Below are 26,919 nucleotides of genomic sequence, written 5' to 3' on the forward strand. Positions count from 1 at the left end.
AAACAAAAAAAAGAATGATTCATTACCCTTACCTCACCTCTGACCAATCGGCTCCCAGCACAACCATGAACCCCTAACTCATGGGTCTTGTGATTTTGCCCAATATAATCTGCAACCTACATGCCATCAAGGAGTTCGGGCTTTTGAGCATTAGTTTCCAGTTCTCCTGGGTGGTGCCTTTCATAATAAAACAGCCACTACTTCCCACTGCAATTCTCTTCTTGATGTCTAGTGTTTGCTCTGCCAGAGCTTGTGCAATCTTTCAAAGATTTGTAAAGATTGTGGAATCTTTCTGTTCTGTAACACTAAGTCTTAGCCGAAGTGGCTGGGAGATCAGGGCTACTCTGCCCAAATACAAGTAAACCACCAATCCTTAAACAGACACCTACAAACCAGTCACATGCTTATGTTTCAAATACAGCCCTAGTGCACAACCAGAACTGCTGTACTGCATTCAAGTTGTCTCTCCAGTTTTACCTGTAAGGCCTCTGAGCTTCAAACAGAGAAGCTGGTGACCAGAGAAATAAAATCTTTTTTTTTTCAAAATAGTATCAACCAAAAAGTAGCCCCCTCTTTAAAACAATTATGATCCATGTTATACATGAAGAAACCTGGGCCTGAAGGAGTTGCCTGGCCTGCTGAAGATGAAAGGGGCCGAAGGAGGTCCCAGTGACTTAAGCCTAAATCCCAGGCCTCAGTGTTCTAATGGGTAAAAGTAGGTATCTGAGCTAGGTCACTTCCAATGTCTCTTCTAACTTCAATAAGCTATCATTTAATGAAGAATAGCGATTCAGACAAAGAATACAGACTAAAACCAGTTGCCGCAATTACCATTACAACCAGAAGCTCAGCATTGCTGACTGAGGGTGAGAAAAATAACCTGCCGTGCCTCTACCTGTGTGCTCTGGGACCTGTGGCCTCTTAGTTCACCATATCCTCGTACTTGGTCATTTTCAGTCCTCCATTGGCATGGATGCATCTTCACATCTCTTCTCTTCTACTTCAAAACAAATGAAAACCTCCTTTCATAGTCCTCGCTACTCCTTCACAGCCAAACTTCAGGAAAAGTAATATACACTTTGCTATATGTAACTTTTCTTCCTTTCTCCTGGCCCCTTAGTCGACTCTGCCATGCTGTGGGAGGGGGGAGAGACATTCAATAAGGCCACCAATAGCTTTTGTATCATAAAACCCAAGGGTCATTTTCAGGTCTAATCTAACTAGACTTCTCCAACATTGAGTTCTGTGAATCACTCTTTCCTTGCAATACTTACTGTTCTCAGCTTCGTTGATACTATCCTCTCCCAGCTTTTCTCCTATTGCTTTGGCAACTCCCTGTCAGTGTCCTTTGTCTACCTGTCCTTCTCTGCCAAGCCTATTAAATGTTGCAATGTCTGAAGACTGAAACCTAGGATCTCAATTTTTCTACTTGTTATTCATTCCCTAAGCAATCTCATCCATCATTTAAATATTATTTATATGTTCTGGACTTTCACCTACTTAACTCTGAGTTCCTGACCATTAATTTAACAGGTCCACTTTGCTATCTCAAAAGCACCCAAGCCTGGCTGGCACACACACTAACACACTCCTTATTTTTTCTCCATTGAATTGTTTTTACAGCTTTGTCAAATGTCAGTTGGTGTACTTTTGATATTTCTGAGTCATCTAATCTATTCCATTGACCCTCCACTAATCTGACTAGTCTTGGTAATTGTAGCTGTATAGTTAGTCCTGAAATTAGGTAGAGTGGATGCTTCCACTTTATTTTTTTCTTTTTAGAATTGCTTTAGCTATTCTTATTCCTTTGCCTTCCTATGAATATTTTAGAATAATCGTATGTATATCAACAGATTGGATTTTCATAGGAATTTTATTAAGTCCTATAGCAATTGACATCTTTATTATTTTGAATCTTTCAAGTCATGAGACAGAATACCTCTTCATTTATTCAGCTACTCTTTGATTTCTTTCATCAGTATCTGGAAGTTTTTAGCGTATAAATTCTATACATATCCTGTTAGATTTACACCTCTGTACTTTATTCTTTTGTGACTGTAAATAGCATTGTATTTCAATTTCAGCTTCCACATGTCGATTGCTAGTATATAGAAATGCAACTGATTTTTGTATGTTGATCTTGTATCCTTACTGAACTCAATAGCTGTAGTAGTAATTTTGTACATTCCTTGGGATTTTTATGTGGAACATCATGGAATCTGCACATAGGGACAGTTTTAAATGTCTCCCTTCCCAATCTATATTCCTCTTAGCTCCTTTTCTTCCTTATTTTACTGGCTAGAATTCCTTTTTTTTTTTTTTTTTTTTTGCTGAATGGCAACTGTGAGAGTGGATATCCTTGTTTATTTTCAAAGTATTCAGTTTTTCACCATTAAGTTTTTATTGATTTTTTACAGGGAGGAAGGGAGAGGGATAGAGAGTTAGAAACATCGATGAGAGAGAGAGAGAGAAACATCGATCAGCTGCCTCTTGCATACCCCTGATTGGGGATGTGCCCGCAACCAAGGTACATGCCCTTGGCCGGAATTGAACTCTGGACCCTTCAGTCTGCAGGCAGATGATCTATCCACTGAGCCAAACTGGTCAGGGCACACCATTAAGTTTAATGTTAATTTTAGTTTTTGTTGTTTTTTTTTATGAACACTTGAGGAAGTTTCCCTCTATTCCTATTTTGCTGATAAGTTTTTATCATGAATGGGTGTTGAACTTTGTGAAGTGCTTATCTTGCATTACTATTATGATCATGTACTAGTAGTTCTTTATTAACCAGTTAAATGTGGTGGATTACACTGACTGATTTTCAAATATTGACCTCGGCTTGAATCCTCACAATAAATCCCAGTTGGTCATGGGGTAATTATTTTTAGTTTCATTCTTGTTGTTGCTATATAACAATAATTTTTATTCACATATATTACCCCAGGATGATCTTTTAAAACATAAATATGAGTGTGTAATTCCTCTGCTTATATCTGTCAGTTGTTTTCAATTACCTGTAAGAAAAAAATCAAAGCCTTTATCTGGCCCAGGTCATGACACAATCTGGTCTATCTCACCATCTTGTGCTAATTTATTCCTATTTCCTGGGCCTCAGGCTCCCTTAAAATTTTTTAATTAATTAATTTTCTTTCTTAATATATTTTTATTGATTTCAGAGAGGAAAGGAGAGGGAAGAGAGATAGAAACATCAATGATGAGAGACAATCATTGATCGGCTGCCTCTTGCACTCCCCCCACTGGAAGGAATTGAACCTGCAACCCGGGCATGTGCCCTTGGCTAAAATCAAACCTGGGACCCTTTAGTCCACAGGCCAATGCTCTATCCACTGAGCCAAACCTGCTAGGGCTAAGGAATAGAGAGAGAAAAACATCAATTTCTTATTCCACTTATTTATGCATTCATTGTTTGTTTGTTTTTTTTTGTTTGTTTGTGTGTGTGTGTGTGTGTGTGTGTATGCCCTGACCAGGGATTGAAACTGTAACCTTGGTATATATGGGCAATGCTCTAACCAACTAAGCTACCCAGCCAGGGGCCCCAGGCTCCCTTTATAGCCATCACATTGTTCTCTCTGCCTCTGACACTTTCCCCACCTTCTACCAAATTAACTACTATATACCCTTCAGATCTTGGCTTAGGGATCCCAATTTGGGCCCAACCTTTTTCATTTAACCTTCATGTTTTTATATCAATTTCTTCTGCACACAGCTTATAGTTACATAATTATATGTGTTATTATTTATGTCTTCCTCCCACACAAGATGTCCAGTTTCACAGTGGACAGGGACCATGGCCATCTTAGTTTCCATTGTAATTCCCTGACCTGGTAAACTGAAGGCATGTAAATACTTGTTGAATTAATGCATCAAAACAGTCTCAGTGGATGGGGTAGGCAAAGGCACACAGTTGAGAAGAATAGTGAGCTCAGGGTTGTTGCCTACTTTGGGAATGTATAGCGTCCTGGGAGACAAAGGGAAGAAAGAGGCTTTGGCTCGTACACAAAGTGGAGCCATTGGCTTCTGGACAAAGGAAGCATCTGAGCTTGTTATCAGTTGTTATAAACATATACATGGATCCTGGAAAATGGCGACCAGCAGGAAGGTAGGGAGGGAGAGAGTGTGAGAGTGCAAGGAAGTGATAGAGGAGTGTGTGGACGTGTGTGGTGTGTGTGTGTATGAGCTAGGGACAGTTAGATTCTGCAGGTCTTCAAAGGGGCTGCTAAACCGGGCAGTCTTAGACAGTGGAGCCCCGATCCCTGTGCGGACACTCCTGGGCAGCCGGCGGGCAGCCGGCACGGGCACAGCCACCACGCCATCTTGGGAAACAGAGCTGCTTGAGACTAGGATCCTGGCCTCAGCACCACCCAGTCTGATCTCAGACGCATACCAGGACCCTGCAGCCACTGGGGACAGAAACCTGTGACCACAGCTTCAGACCTGCAGACACCAAAAGTTCAGAAATCCCCGTGGCAGATCCGTGAGTAACAGAGCCCATCCCCCCTTCCCGAAGGCTCCTGGGCAGCGTCATAGTAACTGATAGACCCACCCCTTGCCAGGGCCTCAGCACTGCCACAGGAACTTTAGCCTGGAAGTGCGCGAGCACCTTGGAACTGATCCTGCTTAGGGCTGGGTTCAGCAGTCCTAGTCTGGGAGCACAGGCGTGCAAACACCAGGAGGGAACTGATCCTACGTGCACTGCCGGTGGGAGCAATTGTGCAAACACCGGGAATTTGTCCCACGGAGCACAGGCCCAGGGACCCCAATTCTCTGCGCAGGAGGCAGCACCAAGCACCAGTTACTTGACTGTGTTTCTTATCACCTGCACCTGAGATCCTGATTCCCTGTGCATTCATACTAAGAGCCAGTGACTCTAATTCCTGGTGCACCGGCACACAGAGACCTTGATTCTCAAGGCAAGGTCGCGCGAAGCAACAGAGACTCTGATACTGGATTCCTGGGGAACTCTGACTCCTGGCTCATGCTAGGAGGCGCTGATTTTCAACACGCTCCAGGGGGGTCGCTGTTTCAGCGTTTCAGCACAGTGCAGGCAGGGTCCCTGATTCTAAGGGCACGCACGAGGCCACATTGAGCGCTGGCAACACTGACTCTGAGCAAGCCTGGTTCAAACCAACCCACAACAACCACACATCTTAGTATCAGAGCTCTTCAGTGACACTAGGGTGGTGGGAGGCTCCCACTGCACACGGCCCAGGCCCACGCAACTCAACGTTTGAATCATCAGGAGATAATCAGAATGAAGAGACGACACAACACTCAGAGGAAAGACAATGAGGAGTCGCCAAGAAAGGAAATTAATGAAGTTGAAGCATGCAACATGACAGAAAGAGAATTCAGAATAATGGTTATACAATTCATTCACTGGATGGATGAGAAAATCAACAACTTATGCAAGAGTCAGGAAGAAATGAAAAGTGATATAGCTACAATCAAAAACACCATGGAAAGTTTCAACAGCAGGCTAAAAGAAGCAGAGGGCCGAATTAGTGAGTTAGAAGATAAGGCAGAGAAACAAGCTCAATCTGAACAGCAACTGGAGAAAAAAATTAAAAAGCAGGAGGAGAGCCTAAGGGAGCTTTGGGACAACATGAAACGAAGTAACATACGCATAATAGGGCTGGAAGAAGGAAAAGAAGAGCAGCAAGGATTAGAAAATCTATTTGAAGAAATAATGACAGAAAACTACCCAGATATGGGGAAGAAAAAAGTTACACAACTACAGAGAGTCCGAAGCAAGATGAACCCCAAAAGACCCACACCAAGACACGTCATAATAACGATGGCAAATGTACAAGACAAAGAGAGAATCTTAAAGGCTGCAAGAGAGAAACAGAGAGTTACCTACAAAGGATCCCCCATCAGATTAGCAAATGATTTCTCAACAGAAACACATCAGGCCAGAAAAGAATGGACAGAAATTTACAAAGTGATGCAAAGCAAAGGACTGAATCCAAGAATACTCTATCCAGCAAGGCTATCATTTAAAATTGAAGGGAAATAAGAAGCTTCACAGACAAAAAAAGGCTAAGGGAGTTTATCAACACCAAGCCAGCAATGCAAGAAATGCTAAAGGGACTGGTGTAAAAAGAAGAAATAAAAAGCTCAGAAAGAAAACAGCCACACACAAATAAAGAAATGGCTACAAACAAGTACCTTTCAATAACAACTTTAAATGTAAATGGACTAAATGCTCCAACCAAAAGACATCGAGTGGCTGAATGGATAAAAAACCATGACCCATACATTTGCTGTCTACAAGAGACCCACCTCATTAGAAGGGACTCACACAGACTGAAAGTGAAGGGATGGAAAAATATCTTTCAGGCAAATGGAAAGGAAAAGAAAGCTGGGGTAGCAATACTTATATCGGACAAAATAGACCTCAAAGTGAAGGCCATAACAAGAGATAAGGAAGGCCACTTCATAATACTAAAGGGATCAATACAACAAGAAGATATAACCCTGGTAAACATATATGCACCCAATGCAGGAGCACCCAAATACATTAAAAAAACTCCTGGAAGATATCAAAGGAGAGATCGACAACAATACAATCATAGTAGGGGACTTTAATACACCACTGACATCACTGGATAAATCCTCTAGACAAAAAATGAGCAAAGAAATAACAATCCTATATGACTCACTAGATCAGATGGACTTAATTGACATCTTCAGAACACTTCACCCCAAAGCCACGGAATATACATTCCACTCAAGTGCTCATGGGACAGATTCAAAAAAGTCCCACATATTGGGTCACAAACAAAGTCTCCCCAAATTCAAGAAGATTGAAATCATACCAAGCATCTTCTCAGACCATGATGGCATAATATTAGAAATAAACTACAATAAAAACAACCCAAAATACTCAAAAACTTGGAAGCTGAATAGCATGTTATTAAATATTGATTGGGTTACCAATGACATCAAAGAAGAAATTAAAAACACCCTGGAAACTAATGACAATGAAAACACAACAATCCAAAACCTATGGGACACAATGAAAGCAGTCCTGAGAGGCGAGTTTATAGCTCTACAGGCCTATCTCAAAAAACAAGAAAAAATGGTAGTAAATCATCTAACTCTACAGCTCAAAGAATTAGGAAGAGAGCAACAAGAAAACCCCAGAGTGAGCAGAAGGAAGGAGATAATAAAGATGAGAGCAGAAATAAATGACATAGAGACCAAAAAAAACCAATACAGAAAATCAATGAAACCAAGAGCTGGTCCTTTGAAAGGATAAACAAGATTGACAAACCTCTAGCCAGGCTCACCAAGAAGCAAAGAGAGAGGACCCAAATAAACCAAATCAGAAACGATAGAGGCGAAATAACAACAGACCCCACAGAAATACAAATGATTGTTAAAAAATACTATGGACAGCTCTACTCCAACAAACTAGACAACCTGGAGGAAATGGACAAATTCCTAGAAAAATACAACATTCCAAAACTCAATCAGGAAGAATCTAAAAATCTCAATAGGCCAATAACTATGGAAGAAATTGAAGCAGTCATCAGAAAGCTTCCAGCAAACAAAAGCCCAGGACCAGATGGCTTCACAGGGGAGTTTTACCAAACATTCAAGGAAGATCTAAAACCTATCCTCCTCAGACTACTACAAAAAATTCAAGAGGAAAGATCACTTCCAAGCTCATTCTATGAAGCCAGCATCACCCTAATATCAAAACCAGGTAAAGACAACACAAGGAAAGAGAATTATAGGCCAATATCCCTCATGAACATAGATGCCAAAATCCTCAATAAAATCTTAGCAAATCGGATCCAGCAGCACATCAGAAAGATCATACACCATGACCAAGTAGGATTTATCCCAGGGATGCAAGGATGGTACAAAATCCGCAAATCAATAAACATGATACACCACATAAACAAATTGAAAGAAAAAACCCACAGTCATATCAATTGATGCAGAAAAAGCATTTGACAAAATTCAACACCCATTTTTGATAAAAACTCTCAGCAAGATGGGAATAGAAGGATCATACCTCAACATAATAAAAGCCATATATGACAAACCCACAGCCAACATCATACTCAATGGACATAAACTAACACCATTTCCCCTAAGAACAGGAACAAGACAGGGATGCCCACTCTCACCACTCCTGTTCGACATAGTACTGGAAGTATGAGCCATTGCAATTAGACAAGAAGAAGAAATAAAAGGCATCCAAATTGGAAAAGAAGCAGTAAAACTGTCCTTATTTACAGATGACATGATATTATACATAAATAACCCTAAAGACTCCATCAAAAAACTATTAGACTTAATAAAAGAATTCGGCAATGTAGCAGGATACAAAATTAATGCCAAGAAATCTATAGCATTTCTATACACCAATAGTAAACTTGCAGAAAGAGAGACTAAAAAAACAATCCCATTTACCATCGCACCAAAAAAATTAAGCTACCTAGGAATAAACTTAACTAAAGAGGTAAAAGACCTCTACTCAGAAAACTATAGGACATTGAAAAAAGAGATAGAGGAAGACATAAAGAGATGGAAGAACATACCGTGTTCTTGGATTAGTAGAATCAACATCATTAAAATGTCCATACTACCCAAAGCAATCTATAAATTCAACGCACTTCCCATTAAAATACCAACAGCATATTTCACAGACCTAGAACGAACTCTCCAAAAATTCATCTGGAATAAAAAGAGACCCCGAATAGCTGCAGCAATCCTGAGAAAGAACAAAGTAGGTGGGATCTCAATACCAGATATCAAGCTGTATTACAAAGCCACTGTTCTCAAAACTGCCTGGTACTGGCACAAGAACAGATATATAGATCAATGGAATAGAATAGAGAGCTCAGAAATCGGCCCGAACCAGTATGCTCAATTAATATTTGACAAAGGAGGCAAGAACATACATTGGAGTCAAGATAGTCTCTTCAATAAATGGTGTTGGGAAAATTGGACAGATACATGCAAGAAAATGAAACTAGACCACCAACTTACACCATACACAAAAATAAACTCAAAATGGATAAAGGACTTAAATATACAACGGGAAACCATAAAAATACTAGAAGAATCCAAAGGCACCAAAATCTCAGACATATGCCGAAGCAACTTCTTCTCTGATACAGATCCTAGGGCATTGGAAACTAAAGAGAAAATAAACAAATGGGACTACATCAAAATAAAAAGCTTCTGCACAGCAAAAGAACCATCAACAAAACAACAAGAAAGCCCACTATATGGGAGAACATATTTGCCAATGTTATCACTGATAAGGGTTTAATCTCCAACATTTATAGGGAACTCATACAACTCAACAAAAGGAAGATAAACAATCCAATCAAAAAAATGGGCAAAGGACCTAAATAGACACCTTTCAAAAGAGGACATTCAGAAAGCCAAGAGACATATGAAAACATGCTAAAAAGTCACTAATCATCTGAGAAATGCAAATCAAAACAACAATGAGGTACCATCTCACACCTGTCAGAATGGCTATCATCAACAAATCAACAAACGACAAGTGCTGGAGAGGATGTGGAGAAAAAGGAACACTCGTGCACTGCTGGTGGGAATGCAGACTGGTGCAGCCACTCTGGAAGACAGTATGGAGTTTCCTCAAAAAACTAAAAATGGAACTCCCATTTGACCCAGTGATCCCACTTCTAGGAATATATCCCAAGAAACCAGAAACACCAATCAGAAAGGATATATGCACCCCTATGTTCATAGCAGCACAATTCACCATAGCTAAGATCTGGAAACAGCCTAAGTGCCCATCAGTAGATGAATGGATTAGAAAACTGTGGTACATCTACACGATGGAATACTATGCTTCTGTAAAAAAGAAGGAACTCTTACCATTTGCAACAGCATGGATGGAACTGGAGAGCATTATGCTAAGTGAAATAAGCCAGTCAATGAAGGAAAAATACCACATGATCTCACCCATTTATGGATAATAAAGACCATAATAAACTTTTGAACAAAAATATATACAGAGGCAGAGCTGCCTCGAACAGACTGTGGAACTACAGCGGGAAGGCTGGGGAGGGTTGGGGGGCAGGAGGGAGGCGGGTAAGAGATCAACCGAAGGACTTGTATGCATGCATATAAGCATAACCTATGGACATAAGACATTGGGGAGTAGGGGAGGCCGGGGGATTGTCAAGGGCCGGGAAAAAAAAAAGGAGACATATGTAATACTCTTTGTAATACTTTAAGCAATAAAAAAAATTAACGTATACATGCCTTCATGTTTAACATATTTTCCTTCATGTTTATCTATGTAAATTGACCTTTAGGCAATAACTGTTTATTTCTCATTTATTTGTATGTGTAGAAATTGGTTGATCTTCAGGATCGGCTCCCAGAAACAGAGAAGGCTAACAAGGCACCTTGGTGATCTTAGAAAGTTAAGATCAGAAACTATATTCCAAAATTTTGCTAATGACTTTCAAAAACCAAATCTAAGACTCTTTTTAAAATGGTTTTGCTCTTTCACTCAGCTGCATTGGATTCTGATGGAATCCCCTTTCCTCATCTTCAGTGATTCAATGCTTTCTTGAGACTGCTCTCATCTTTGTCCCACTCCATTTTTTATGTCTTTCCCACCCCCTAACCACAGGCCTTCCCTGGGGTTTGACTCTGGACTTTGTCTTTCCTCACTGTTTCTCTCCCCACTGAACATCTCTTCACCCAGCATCTCTATGGGGATAAGTCCCTCTCTGGATGCTCTTAATGATAATGACCTTCAGGACTGCTGGGTAGGGATCATGTTTCTGCTTTCAGGGCCCAGGATTTCCCAGCCCTTTAATATAGGTTTGGATAAAGAATTCTCTGTGGTATGTAGTATGCGGATGTTAAAAATTTTATTGCTATTAATCCCCCCACAAAATCTTTGCCTTCCAGAAGGAATGGAGATGAATCCCAAACACAGTGAATAAAATTCAGCTCTACCTCTGGGAATGAGCTATTTCCATCTATGCCAAGACTGAGGGTCCTAAAAAAATGATTCATATTTCCCTGAGAAAATAAAACTTGATTCTAGCACAGAAGCATTTAACTACAGGGTTATCTTGTCATAAGCATTAAAAATATATTGATTACTTATATAATACTGACATTCGTTTCTTCACAGTTACACACTACTCCACTGATCCATGGCAATGTGCATATTGTCATATAGCCACTCTGTGGCCTCGAGATAAGTTTTCTAATTACCCCCTTATTGCAAGATTAGCTAAAATATTTGTGCGTGTGTGTGTGTGTGTGTGTGTGTACATGTGTACAACTCAGAACTTTTTAAAAGGTTCCAATCATTCTTGGTTGCTCTCTTAAATCTTGCTTCTGTTTTTCTTTCTAGAAAATGCACAGGTTAAAAAAAGAAAGAAAGAATGAAGATGCACCGGTTCCCTGGGCACAAGTCAACAACTCCAAAATTTACATTTTTAGCTTTGACTTCTCTCAGACCTCTATCCCCAAATTTCTACCCGCTTGTCAGACCCTCTCACTTGAAAATTAACTATGAATTCCTTGAAAGCAGGGGCAATATCAAATTTAATTTCATGTCCTCCATGCCTAGTACAATGCCTAGCACAATGTCTACCTCAGAGTAAACACTCACAAATATTAAAGAAATAAATGAATGTTATGTAAATTATGAGATTATGGAATAATATCTATGAAAAACAAAGTAACAAGAATAACAACCAATGCTTGCATTACACTTGAAGGTATGTTAAGACTGAAATAGTGGATTAACTCCTTAAACATAATTTATCATCATCATAATGTGGCTGCAACCTTTTACTCTATTCATATAAACTTGCAAAATTAGTTTAATGACTCTCTTTGGAACACATTTATCTTTATTTCTTTGATCTGTAATCCCCTTCTTGCTAAAATTCGATTCCTATTTACTCGTATTTAAATTTTCTTTGAGATCCATCATAACTCCCACCTCCTGTAGAAAGTGTCCCCTCAGCTTTCAAGCCAACACATCTCTCTTTGTCCTCCTAATTCATAAACTTGTGGTGTACCTTCCTAATAGAGAATCAATATTCAACTGTGTGTCTAAATTCCAGCTTGATTATATTCTATATAAACTTTTTCACTTAACCTTCCTGAAACTTGTTTCCTGATCTATAGAGAAGAGATACTAATCTACCTCTCAAGATTCTTTTAAGGGCTAAAAGAAATAATGTTTATAAAAAAAACCCTACCTAGTATGTTCTATATATTCAATGAAGAGTATCTATGATATTATTATATGGTATATATTACTTGCCATCTTATTTTGTTGTGGGCTTTTGCTGTATAAGTCATAACTCTCTCAGTTGGAGGTATTTTTTTGTACTTCTTTAATTACCAAGAGTTCTGCCTTTCAGAAAGTGTTGCTGACTTATTTAATACTGACTGTTATGCTCTTATCTTATTCTTATACCTCAGGTTTGTATAGTACTTTACAGTTTACAAAGCACTTTTATGTACATTATTTCATTTTACCTTCATAACCACTTAGTGAAATAGTCCAGGAAATATTGTTAGAACCTACAATGTATTGAATAGGAAGAAGACTCAGAGGACTTCCACTTCCTTCCAAATTGAATTATCTAGTAATAGATTGTTCTTCCACTGTAAACAAATATAAACCTAGACAAATTGTATGAAACAACTGTTTTCAGTTTTTGAAAAATAAGCAGTGCAAAACTGAAATCATTAAAAGAACAAAAATGCACTACAATTTTTCCAGCTTTCTTTTTGCAGGAAGTTTCTGGACTTGCACATGACCAGGGAGCCCAAGCAGCACATGACCGTCTTACTGAATTGAGAATATATGCATTTGATTCCAGGGAAGCTGAGGTAGTCAGAATTTATGGGACAGAATATTGGAGAAGAGAGAGCCACACAGAGAAAATGTTTCCGAAATCTGAATAGGGCTATCCTTGGATTTTTGCTGAATATTAAATTGTATTCATGTAGGGTAAATTTCCACAAAGCCACAGGCATATAGGAACTACCATAGATTATAATATGAACAATTCCTAGAGCTCATCATCAGGGGTATATTCCAAAACCTACACTGGATGTCTGAAATGCCAATAGTACTGAGCCTTGTACACACAAACCATTTCACTTACAGGAAGCACTTGGTGGCTTCTCTTTGGCATATTCGAATTGCCAGCATCACTAATCTTGCATGTTGGAGCCATTGTTAAGTAAAGTAAGAGCTACTTAAACACAAGCACTGGGAGACCTCAACAGTGGATCTGATACCCAAGACAGCTACTAAGTGCCTAATGGGAGGGGAACATATAAAATATGGATGAGCTGGACGAAGGGATGATTCACAGGGCAGGACAGCAGGGCAGCATGAGATTTCATCTGGCTACTGAGAATGGCCCAAGTGCCCTTTAGTAGATGAGTAGATAAATCAGCTATGGCACATTTACACGATGGAATACTACTCTGCCTTAAAAAGGAAGAAATTTTACCCTTTGCAATAGCATGGATGGACCTGGAGAACATTATGTTAAGTGAAATAATTTAGTCAGAGAAAGACAAGTACCATATAATTTCACTTAATGAACAAAGTGACTAGACACAGACTCATAGATAGAGAGCAGGTAGACTGCTCTGGTGGCGGGAGGGTGTTAGAGTGGGTGGGTAGAGGGATTGAGCAAAAAAGAAAAAAAAAAAGAGAGAAAGAACTCATGGACACAGACAGCAGTGTGGAGATTTCAGGATGGGGAGTGGAGGTGGAAGAGGCTACAAACGGTGATGGAAAAAAATAAAATAGAGAAAAATATTTTAAAAATATATCTTTAAAGTTCCTAGAAAGTAGTAAAAGCTATATTTTGAGGGGGGAAATAAAATAAAATTTTATTTTATGAGCTGTTTAGTTCTGGAATTTTTCATGTAATATTTTCAGACCACAGTTGATTGCAGGTAACTGAAAGCAAGAAAAGCAAAATTATGGATAAGGGGGTCAACTGACCTGTGAGTTTGTGGTGTTCTGCCCTGAACTAATAATGTATATGGATGTACACTTTGGAGTTACTGGGTTAAAATATCAAATTCACTCCACACCTTCAAGGCAGAAAGACCTTCTGCGGCTTTATCCTCCTCCAATTAACATACAGATTTACCAGACTAGCAAGCTATCAGCACTCAGCCCTGAGAGCCTGGGAGTTTCATTCAGAGCATTTCACAGCCTCCTAACTGCATTTCAGTGGGAGCAAGAAATGCTGAAAATAGCCCTAACCGGTTTGGCTCAGTAGATAGAGCATCGACCTGCAGACTCAAGGGTCCCAGGTTTGATTCCGGTCAAGGGCATATACCTTTGTTGTGGGCACATCCCCAGTGGGGAGTTTGCAGGAGGGATGTTTCTCTCTCATCGATATTTCTCTCTCATCGATGTTTCTAACTCTCTATCCCTCTCCCTTCCTCTCTGTAAAAAATCAATAAAATATATATATATTTTTTTTTTAAAAGAAATGCTGAAAAAGAGGAGGAAAGAGAGTGAATGTAAGGCACTGGTAAGAACATGCATACCAGGACGAGGTAGCTCAGGACCTACCTGAGCAACATGGAGACTCTCAGGCATCCAAGAGAGGGTACCCACAGCCAGGGGAGGAAAAACACCTAAAGCATACCATTGCTGACTCTAATATTTCCCCCACAGCACAGTGTGGTTTGGTGGAAACTACATGACTTTTAGAGCCAGACAGACACTGGTTTGAATGCCCTTTGGATTATGGGAGAACTTGGGCAAATGACTTAACCTCTCTGAACTTCTACTTCCTCACCATGCAATGAAAATAATAAAGTCTTCCCTTAGGTATTATTAGAAAAATTAAAGGGTCATCACACATGAGGTCACAATAAATTTTGTGTTCCTCCCTCCCTTCCTTTCTTCCTTCTTCTCCTCTATCCTCTCTTTCTACCTCACTTGATGTATAAAATAGGAGAAATTAAAAAAGACCCTAAAACCCTTTAGTTTAATGCCTTCCTCATACAGACAAGAGACTTGCTTGTAATCCTACTGCTGGCCAATGGCAATGCTGAGATCTCCTTAGTAGTGTAATCTTCCCGCCATGCCATGAGCACTGGAGAATAAGTGATTCTAAGCTCCAATTCCCAAAATGTGCACATGCGTGCACTGAAAGGTTCAGATCCCAGGGAACATCAAAAAGGACAATTCTCTTATCTCACATTTTTCACTCAAAAACACCAAATTAGACTGTATTCAATTTTACAATTGCTCACAAGCACCTCTGAGTACATTCTATGTTCTGGAAGGAGGCAGTACCAGGAGTTCCCAAGATAGAGCCCTCAAACTCCTCAAGGTCCACAGTTGTTCAAAGGTGAATAGTTATAATTTGGAGGTTGGCCCATATCTAGGCTTCCTTCAAATTTTGAAAGAACTTCCTTAAAATTTTTAGAGAACCTCCTTATTTTGTGAGTCTTTGGGAAAAGCTGGAATTTGCCAGCTACAACAGAAGGAGAAGTAGGCAGATGTCCCTTCTCCCACTCCTACAGCTAAAACTGGGTCATGTCTTTCGCCAATCAGATAGTCTCATCAGACCATGATCATTAAGTTTAAAATTCGAGGCAGCACCATTAATTTGGGGCAGCAATGCATAGTGTTTTGAGACGTGTTTCTCAACCTTTTTATCATTATTGTTTTCCTACAGAGACATTTTAGAAATTTGCCCCTGTATTGCCCTCCCATGAAATCTTAAGACAAGAGATACATTATATATGTATTTGCTTATGTACTGTATGTATGTCCATGCTTTATACATAAAGAGTAGGATGTATATATTGCTCCCATGGATGGAGCTGACATCACCCTGTTGAGAATGCATGATCTAGAACAGGGGTTGGAATCATTTTTCTGCCAAGGGCCATTTAGATATTTACAACATCATTCACTTAATATAATTCACTTAATATAAATGAGTGTTGCTATGAAAAAAAAACAAACCTCCTAGATTTACTGAATTTCAAGTCCCACCTGCGGTTGCCTTGGCAAGGCCAGACCAAATGATTTCACGTTAGACAGCCCACAGGCCAAACGTTCCCCATCCCTGGTCTAGAAGATGTGGGGTGCAGCAGGGGAATATCCAAACCAGGTGTTTCTGTGTAATAATAATGGCAGTATATCTTATTCCCTAGTGTCTCTTGTCCCCTACCTATTCTCATAACCTGGATCTTAATTCATCTGTGACTTACCTGGTATTTTTTCCAACAAGGTCCTATCTTAATTTGGATTTGCCTGGAAACAGACCCTGGAGAAGGATTTAAATTCCAGTAGTTTGTTTGGGAGGTGATCCCAACAAAAACCAGCAGGAGAGTGGGAGAGTGAAACAGGGAGGAGAAGAAATCCAAACAATGGATGCATTTCCAAGCCAATTACCACCATGGGCAACTAGAGCTCAAGCCCATGGAGGTGCTATAGAAAAGAGAGTAAGGCACGCACCGATATCATCCCACCCAAGGGACAAGGCAGCTGGAGAGTTTGTACACTAATTCCCACCAGTCACTGGCTGAGTGCTGCTGCCAAGGGGCTACGTCATTGCCTTCCTGGTCTGCTGTGCATAAGCAGAGCAGCTCTGGAGACCAGAGGAAGTTGTCAGGTGATGAGATGTAAATGCTGGCAGTCAGAAGTCTGGCGTGTGTATACTGAAGTGAAAAGGGTCAGAGGGACATGGTTAGGACACTGACATTGAGAGGCAGATGAAAGCGTAAATCATGGACTTTAACCAAGTATTTCTATGACTCCATCAAAAGAATGGGCTGAGGTTGCTGGAAAACAGAGGCAGGGTTTGATCTAAGGTTAGTGAATTACATTATCAGTTGAATTCATATAATCATGATGTCTCTTTTGTATGTATGAGAAGATTCAGAGACCTCCAGTTTTCCCAACCCTCAACCCACTCTTAGCCTCCCCACCTCTTGCCTTCCTTGACATTCTCTTCTTCTTGTCTAATTAGGCTCTTCGTGTCTGACCTAAAGACACTGCTACCTTCTCCCAGAGGCCATTAGTTACCTTGGGAGAGGGAGCAGATTCTCTTCGTTCTCTATCCACCCCCTCCCACCACCACTCATACACAATGATCCCAGATATCCTCAGAACCATAACTAAAGTCAGAACCCAGCATTTCCTGGGGGAAAGGGACATTTACAAAGTCAAACCCAGTAGAATATTTACCCACCGAAATACTCACAGAACTTTACTCAAGTATATGGGCAAAGATCTGGGAATGCATGAAGAAAGGGATCCTGAGGCTACTGATCGAGGAGAAACAAACATCAGGATAAATATGGGAACACTCACCGATGATTCTGAATCCAGTGATGCTAGCTCAGAGTGGTCCTGATAGTTCATTTGCTGGCTAAGGAAGAAATGGGTTCAACTGGAAGTATATTCTAGGGAAAGTTGAGGTGCCAGAAATGGTGAGGTTCAATAGAAGAAAATAATTCAGAGACATTGAGAGATAGGAAGGTGGCTGTAGATATGATGGTGGGCACTCCATCATATAGATGATCTCATCATTAAGGCCTGAAATATACACTGGTGAGGGAACACCAGCATCTCTGGAAAGCAGCACAGTGCCTATTCTCTGTGGGCTGGGGATACTGGTAGAAGATGCTGCCATTGAAAAGGGCTCCTTGATTATGATGAACATGATAAAGTCCCAAAGTGGCAAAGGACAAGTAGTTACACTTAAGCAGTCAGATATAAATGGGTGTGGCTTCACCAGTAGACATTTAGGGCTCATCAGAATACATTGACCTGCAGGACCGTAGGTTGTGGTAATTTAATCACGGGTTTCCTCGCCCAGCTTGATGTATGTAACTGAAAAAATTCCAGGTCTGATGAGTCAAGGCTGCCACTGTTCCAGAAAGTTAGGGCCATTTCTAAATCCCAGTCAGTTTACAGGTCCACATCCCCTTTTGAAGGAAAAGAGAATGGTTAAGGAATCACTTCCTACTAATATTACAAGTGTGTTCTGTGACTTTTCCTCCTAGCCATCCCCAAATATATTTATGTCCATTTATATGGGTTGCTGTACTGAGGAAAGGAAAACTCCCAAACTTTTCAGCAATGTTTAGACACTAGCTTCAAGCCAACAATACTGTAAAAGCAGGAGACTAGTAGAGATCGGGTGATTAATAAAATTTTGGAGTGTGTGTGTTTGGCCTTTTTTTTTTCTTTCTTTCTTTCTTTTTTGTCAAGGGGAAATATAATAAACATGGAGAAAAGTGCAAAAATCATGGTGAATTTTTGTTCATGTAACAACACCTATTCTCTCCTTCTATCACTGAGTTCCTTGCCCACCTGTATCTCATTGTCTCAAACTCTCCATTCTCTCTCCCATCCCAGGGTCTTTGAACTTGCTATTCCTTGGTCTGAACATTCTCCCTACTGCTTCCCAGTTCTTCACATAATTAATTCCTCCTTATCCTCCCAATCTCAGCTCCAAGCAGGGTCACTTCCTTAGTGACCCATCCCCCTGGAATCTAGGCATCAAGGTGCGCTTTCTCTGGTTCATCATGGGACAGCGCTGCTTTCCTTCAAAGCTCTTTCCTCAGTTTGGCTCTGTGCATTCCTGTGGACACTCGATTAGTTTCTGGGTCTTCCACTACAGACAAGCTCCCCAGAGCTTGAGCGCGCATGTTTTTCTTCATTCCGGTATTCCTGACTCCTAAGTACAATGCCTGACATGGTGGGCACTCCATAAATATTTTTCAGATGAATGAATAGGTAAATGAATCACATGTTTGTTTGTTTTTTGCTTTTTAAAAAGTGCTGTGAGAATGAAAATTTGGCATACATGGACCAATATTTTTCAGGATCTTTTGTATGGCAGCACTTTCTTCTGGTAACTGTGAGCAGAGGCAGGAAAAAAAATCCCCCTCAGCACACAAGAGTCACAGCAAGTCATAAAAAGGGAAAATCAAGCCATCCACCATCTTGCTGTTCTTTGTTTCAGCATCCCTTGTACTTGCAGGCCTGGGAGCTATGGGAGGGTTTGTGGCCTGACAGACTGGATTTTAATTGGTCTACGAAATTCGAATAAAGCTTGCAAGTCTTTAATTTCGCCATACTTCCCTTTTTAACAAACTTCAAGGAAATAACTCACCCTGAACAGCAGTGTACTGCCAACGAGCCACCAAATAAGAAAGGCACATGTTTCCTGACTGTGGGTGAATGAACCACAACACTAACTTAAAAGGCTTTTTTACTAGCAGAGAGGATGCTAAGGAGGTTTTCCTTCGCACTATTTTCCTATTGAAAACATTTAGTGCCACCTGCTGGCAAAATTCATGCTGACTTCTTAGCATACCTGGAGTTTAACTGTCTCAAATGAGATATAAAAAACCCAGATACAACTAATTTGGTAAAGAGTATAGAGCATTTAAATTTCTTATTTTTTATTGAAAAAATCCCCTTTGAGATACTTTGCCAGTTGAGGCAATTTATGTTTCTGCACAGGTGTCTTTCAGCGAACATTTTCTTTAAAGTAAAATGTTTTATGATTGATCATTTTTGAGCTTCAAGAAGGACAACTGAGAGAAGGAGAAGGAATTGCCCAGACATTCTTAGGCCCCTTTCATCTCTAACATTCCAGGATTCTAAGAAGGTTCAAAAATGTCTCTGATGCAAACGTTTGGCCCACGCAAACTTACCCAGTTGGTCACCTTTCACTTTGAGAAAAGTCTCACATTTCACATCTTTAGGTAAAACGTAAGTAGACCCAGTTAGTTCCTCTGATGTTTTTCAAACTGGGATTGTACTTCTTAACCTACCATTCATTCCTGAGTATGGGGAAAACTAGAGGAGAGTTATTTAATGACTGAAAAAGTTCATGCTATAATACCAATTTTAACTAGCTGACATACACAAATTATGTTTCAGTGTAAGTCACCCCTTATAAATCAACTGTGTTTAAAGATCTACATGTAAGCAAGCCATGTGTATGAAGAGCAAGGAAAAAAATTAATTTCCCTGGAAATGAGTAGGTTGGTTAGCCTCATACTCCAGAGGAAGATTTACAGGAAAGGTGTTAGGTAGTATGCTGGCCCCACTTGTGCTGATTGTAGGAAATTTGGTTCTAAGTATCAGCCAGAGAAGAAATACATCTATAAGACTCAGCAAAGTGGTAGTCTCTGAAAGATCTCTTAGTTCAAGCCCCTCTAAGTGGAGGCACCAAGAGTTTAGGTAACTGTTCCATAGGCCATTATCGAGTTAGAGCAGAGCCAGAGAGAAATAGATGACAGATAGATGTTAGATAGATAGATAGATAGATAGATAGATGATATCACTTTCCGATTCTCTCTCACCATCATGCTTGCTGTAACCAATGTCCTCCTGCAGGGTGATGCAAAATACAAAGGTGATGGGAGTTGTGGCAAAAGCCACTCTGAGTATATGTAATATACATTACTCAGACTGGATGTCTTTCTCCTTTAAAGAAATAAATAAAGCCCTTAATGTAACATAAAGGGATAAGGGAGAAAACAATAACTCAGCTAAGCAGATGGCATGGAGCAAAGCAAATACTGATGCCCATGCCATTGAGCATCTACTTGATGCCCAGGTACTCTGCACACACTATCTTCAAATCTCCTGGGCATTTGGATGCAATGTAGCAGAAATATGACCATTTCAAAGGTGACAGACTAATAATGTTCAGAAGGGTACATTGCCCATCACTGTGCAGTAGTAAAGGGAAGAAGCACACATGAAACCAGGACCCCCTGACTCCAAACCTCATTACTGGTCACTTCACCGGACTTCTTTCTCTGCACCTACAACGAAACCCATTCTTACGGACAGGTAAAGGGGCAGAGTCCACTTAAGTGTGCTCTACTTCAAGAACCTAAGAAGATGCTGTTTTCTACTAAACCAAATTCCTACACAGAGCTACTCTAGGCAGTGTTACTTGGTTAGACGTTGAGCTCAGCATTTGCCTTTAAAATGTGAATTATTAGCTCGGGGTAAAGACTTCACCAAACATGAGTCATGCAGCCTAGCTGACCTGTTTGTTTTTAACCAAATGGAGGGTGTGTGTTTCACCAGCAAAGCATGTCACAGAGGATGTGAACATATACACTCATCTGCCTATTACAGCTGCCCCAGGCATCTCTCTCCTGACAGAATAGGGTCTGTTTCCAACCCCACACATCCTTAAGGAATGCGATCTTTGCAGAGATCAAGGACAGGAAATGATCTTGAAAAAAATTACTTGATGTCATTCTTTGAATGTTCTGCTGTCAGCTCCCCAAACTATCATGAATGAGGTCATGAGTGTCTCCTTCAGCTGCACAAACAGGCTACCAAAGGATTCCAGGAAAGAAAAAAAAAATCTGTAATCACGGACATTCACATTTGGACCAAATATGGCAGCACCGGTGGGCAGCCGCTTGAGATTGTGATTCAGACACATTCGAGATCAAACTCTACAGCTGCCCTTCTCCAGGGGTAGGATATTGAACAGTGCATCTAATGCCTCTGTTTTCCCATCTGCTTGGTGGGCCTCAGAGCATGATATAAATAGTCAGCCCTTGACAAAAGCTGCTTCTCATTCTTTATTTCTCCCACCCCCATGATGTGGTTAGAGATCCCCAGTGCCCACCTGAAACAAAAACTGTGGCCCATGCAAAGGACTCACCAGCCTAGCTTCCCTGCCATTAAGGTCACACTGATGCTAAAATGGAGCAAATCTTGAATTTAGTATAAAACTTTTTGCATCAGATTCTCAAAAGGGTCCATTTTGCCCTAAACATTTAAGAATAAGTATTATAAATTCTTCTACCTCACAGCTCCCAGAAGCTCCCTCTTCACCACTTCAGTTCAAGGCCTCACTGTCCTGCTCCAAAGACTGCAGCACCTCCTCACTTTCTCCCATCTTCCATCTGCCTCCACCCCCCATTCTCCACACTGTTGCCAGAGTGAGCTCTTTGACATGTCACTCAAAGAAAATGGATATTATTAGTTGTCTCCCAGCATCACTCCCCTGTCTCCTCTCAAAACAGCTGGATTTTATTCAGAACCCGTAACTCCCTCCTTTGCCTGTTCCTAGAGGAAAGCTGTCCTAGTTCCCAGCTTCTTGCCTAAGAGTCAGTCCATTTGCCTTACCAGGAGCTGGTTTAGCAGTGGTCCACATCTTAATTCTGATCAATGGTATGTGAAGAACGTTTTCAGCTACTTTGGAGAAAAAATGTTCTTCATCATTCTTACCTGTAGATCATGAAACATGTATAACTATGTCATAAACCATCCCAATGCCTTATTCATTGACATGTTTTGGTCCCTATTGAGACTGTAAGTTCATAAGTAGACTTTTTTTTGGCTACTTTTTATCCCATTCCTAATTCAATACCTGGCATATAATAGGCCCTCAAATAATATTTGTTGAATTAATAAACAAATAATGTTATAAACTATCTAAAGTGGTGAATTTTCCCAATGTGCTTCCTAATAGACAAAGAGACAAAGATCCTATCTCACAAAGAATATCCATGTAGTGATTATGTTCGGTTATGGATTCTCTTCTGTTATAGATGTCTTTTTTTCCAAATCATATAGCAAGACCAGATTTCAACCTTTCCCTAATTAGGAAATGGTTTCTAAGTGACACAAGAACACTTTTCTGCATGATGTTATAATCACAACCAATCAAGGTTTTAGGACACCAAAGACAAAGACTTTCAACACCCTGTCCCCTCAACACAGACAATACCGTGTACTGGCATGAACCATCAAAATCAATGAGACAGGTAGTCCAGAAGGGATCCTAGTATCACCTGGACATGAATAGATCAGATATAAGGTTTACTCCCCTAATCACCAAAAACATTAAATTAAAAATCCTGTCTATCCCTATACTGTGCAGAAGACCAATTAGCAGTGGGATACAGACCACTATGGTATCATTTGCAATTAAGAGCAGTAACTTAGCTTCTGTTCCTGTAATTACAACTTGTCCTGTGTGGACAGACAGATCCCTCATTGTGTTTGGAACAATCACAGCATTCCAAACACAAAGCAAGCCAAAGCAGCATACCCCAGGGCTGGCCCTTTCAGCAATCTATCGCTCAACAGCTCCGGCAGCAGCCGGCTGGAGGACCCAGTTTCCTGCCATTGTTAGTATGTTGTGCCTGGAATTCCATCCAAATGCATTTAACCCCTTTACTAAACAGCAGTGCATATTTCCCTGATTAGTATATTCCTGTGTTTAGATGGGAAGTGGCAGGATTGGGGGAGGTGAAGGGAGAAAGACAAGTAAAATAACAAAGAAAAAAACACCTTCATTCTATTTATGCTATAATGCTAACAACCTGGAATTCTGGCTTCATCTAAAAGTGTAATAAAAATGACTGCCTATACATAAAGACACATATGTCTATCAAAAATCCCATGTTATAGTTTATGTAACTGAACACATGGCTTCATTACTAAGCAGTTATTGCTATGGGGACTTTGTTTATTACAAACAGGACATAGACAATTATAAACAACTAGAGGCCCAGTGCACAAATTTGTGCATGGGTGGGGTCCCTCAGGGTGGCCTGCAGAGATCGGCCCCAGCATCCACCCCCAGCCTGGCACCCCCAGCCTCGCAGCCCTGCAGCCCCACAGCAACACCTGGCACCCTGCCTTGGCCTGGCACTGCCCCCTCACCTGCTCTACCATCCCGCCTGCAGGGCGATCGATCAGGCTGGGTTCCCTGCCCGGCTTCCTCAGCTCCTGGGAGCCGGGAAGAAGCCCTGCCCCCCACTGCCACCACTGGTGGCCATCTGCAGGGATATTAGGCCCCTGCTGGCACCCACCTTGGCCTGGCACTACCCACTCACCTGCTCCACCATCCTGCCATGGTCCATCTATCTTCGGGGCTCATCAAGGCCAGCAGCGCCTCCACTGCTGCCCGTGTTGCTGATGCCTGCCATGGTCCACGCCGCCCCCTGGTGGTCAGTGCACATCATAGCGAGCAGTTGAACTCCTGGTTGAACTACTGCCCAAAGGGACAATTTGCATTTTAGGCTTTTATTACAGAGGATAATCTCTTGTGATTGTCCTTATCTACATAAGTTCTGATCTTTAAAGACATTATTTCTTCTCTTGGTGACACTGAATGGGTACCTTTTGATATTAGATAACCAGGGTAGTTCTTAGATGTGCAAGACTACCAGGGCCCTTCTCCACACACTTTCTGGCATCACACTATTTTTCTGCAGTTTTTTTTAATTTTACTGCTTCTATCCATTTTTACTGCCCTTCATATCAAGCTGAAACTACCTCATATACATCAATCCACATATGTTCTATAGCAAATATTTCATGACCACATATATATTAAGGTCTATTTATAAATGACTCAAAGGCAGAGAAAAAATTTATCATTTAAAAAACTATGAAGTTATCAAAATTTTAAATGTATCTGCTTTAAAAGACATCATCAGGAAATTAAAAAGACAAACCAAAGAGTGGGAGAAAAGTTTTGCATATCATATATATTATAAGGGTCTTGTTTCTACAATACATAGCACACTATTACAACTCAAGACAACCCAATTAAAAGTAGGCAAGAATCTGAATAGACATTTCTCCAAAGAAGACATACAAATGGCCAACAAGCACACATAAAGATGCTCAGCATTGCTAGCCATCAGAGAAATGCAAATCCAAAACACAGTGTGATACCCCTGCACATCCACTAGGATGGCTATAATAAAAAAGATAGGTTATAAGAATGTGGAGAAGTGGGAACCCTCATACATTGCTTATTGAAATATAAAATGGTACAGCTGCTTTGGAATATAGTCTGGCAGTTCCTGAAGCAGTTAAACATAGACTTACCATATGGTTCAACAATTCTACTCCCAGAATTGTATATACCCAAGAGAAATGAAAACATTTGTCCACACAAAAACTCTTGCACATGAATATGTATAGCAGCATTATTCATAATAGTCAAAAAAGGAGAAACAATTCAATGTCCAACAACTGATGAATGGATAAGTAAAATATGATATAGCCATACAATGGAATATTATTCAGCATAAAAAAATAAATGAAGTATAGTTATGCACTGCAAAATGGCATTTGGGTCAATGATGGACCACATACATGACAGTGGTATACCATCTAGCCTAGGTGTACAGTAGGCTACACCATCTAGATTTGTGTAAATACACTCTATAATATTTACACAACCACAAAATTCCTAACAACACATTTCTCAGAACATATCCCCATTATTAAGCAGCACATAACTGTACAGAAACATGCTACAACATGGATGAAAGCTTGAAAGAAGCCAGTCAATATTTTCTTACTGTTTTATGAAATTCCCAAAATTGACAAACCATGGCAACAAAAAGTAGATTAGTGGTTTTCTAGGGCTGAGGGAACAAAGTATTTGAGTGGAAATGCAACAAAAATCAAGAAATAGCCAATGGGGGTACTTGGGGCTGAGAGCTAAGGGGTGCAGGGCTTCTTTTTTACTGTAATGAAAATGTTCTAAAATTGGTTGTGGTGATGAATGCACATCTCTGTGAACATATTAGAAGCCATTGATATGTAAACTTAAATGAGTAAATTGTATGTTATGTGAATATCTCAACAAAACTTCTTTTTCAAAAATTGTAAGGTTAATTAAATACTCATAATTTGCTGGAAAATTTCATTAAAAGAACATAGGACTCAAACTCACAATCTTTGCAGTCTTGTCCTAATGTTGACCCTGCTCTAAACAGCAAAGTAACCAGGGTAAGTCTCTTAAGTCTCTGACCTCTGTGTCCCCACCTACAAATGAGGAGGGTACACAGATGCTCTCTGAGGACCTTCCTACCCCTAATTCTTTCAGATAACAGTGACCTTCTGAACAACTGTGCTGGTAAAATTGTCTGACTGTTCTTTGAACTCTATGAAGTTTTTCATATTTTTTTCCTTTCATTTTTAAAATTCTACCACAAACTCCCTTGGGTAGTTAAAATAATAAGTTAATTGTGTTTGATTTCAATGAAAGAGACGTGTTTTCGAATTAGCAGGATCTGTTTATTTGCTGATAACAGCCTATTTCTGTGTAATGGGTTGGGGGGTTGACTAATGAAATCTGCCCATTTAGAACCAGGTTCTGGGAGCTGCCCAACTGAGGGCCTGGGTAGCCCTTCCTACTCACTCTAAATAGAAACCATCAGTCCTCTTGTCCAACCAGTGCCAATGGTTATTTCTCAGTGTCCTTCCTGCATGATTTTGAGTCTCTTAGGTGGCTAGCCCAGCACCACATAGACCTACAGATTAGTCCTGGCCTATGGGTGAATTATCTCAGGGCCTAACTTATTTTTTGAACATCAGTTTTGTTTGTGATAGTCTTAACTTTTTGTGGCTTAATGGTAGTAAGGATAGGTGCTATCTCCACCAAGCTGCCACATAAATCACCGGCAAGATGCCTGCTTAACACAATGTAATTCAGCTGACACTGGCCCCAGAGAGTGGGGGACAAGGCCACTGATCTCCCAAGTCCTCATGCTGCTCTGATGTAGCGACTGCTTATTTTCTCTCCTCCCCATGCCCAGCCCCTTGGCACTGTTCCAAAGATCCTCCTTTCCCCATCAAAACAAATATGTATGCCTTTAAACTACAACTTCAATTCAAATCCTATCTTCTCAAATTCTATCTTCTTATCTATGTACACTGATATCCTCTTTCTCTAAACTCCATTATAATAATGATCATGAGCATAAAATGCACAGAATGGGTCACTAGTTAATTAATCTCTGTGAAATCAGCATCTAAAACCAGTTGTTGAGGTCAGAATGTTTCTCTGCTATCCCCCTAAGGACCTAGAACAGTCACAGCAGACGTTCAAT

Source organism: Myotis yumanensis, unplaced genomic scaffold (genome assembly GCF_028538775.1).
Source record: "Myotis yumanensis isolate MYYU_CA2020_CCGP unplaced genomic scaffold, mMyoYum1.0.hap1 SCAF_2, whole genome shotgun sequence".
Classification (NCBI taxonomy): Eukaryota; Metazoa; Chordata; class Mammalia; order Chiroptera; family Vespertilionidae; genus Myotis; species Myotis yumanensis.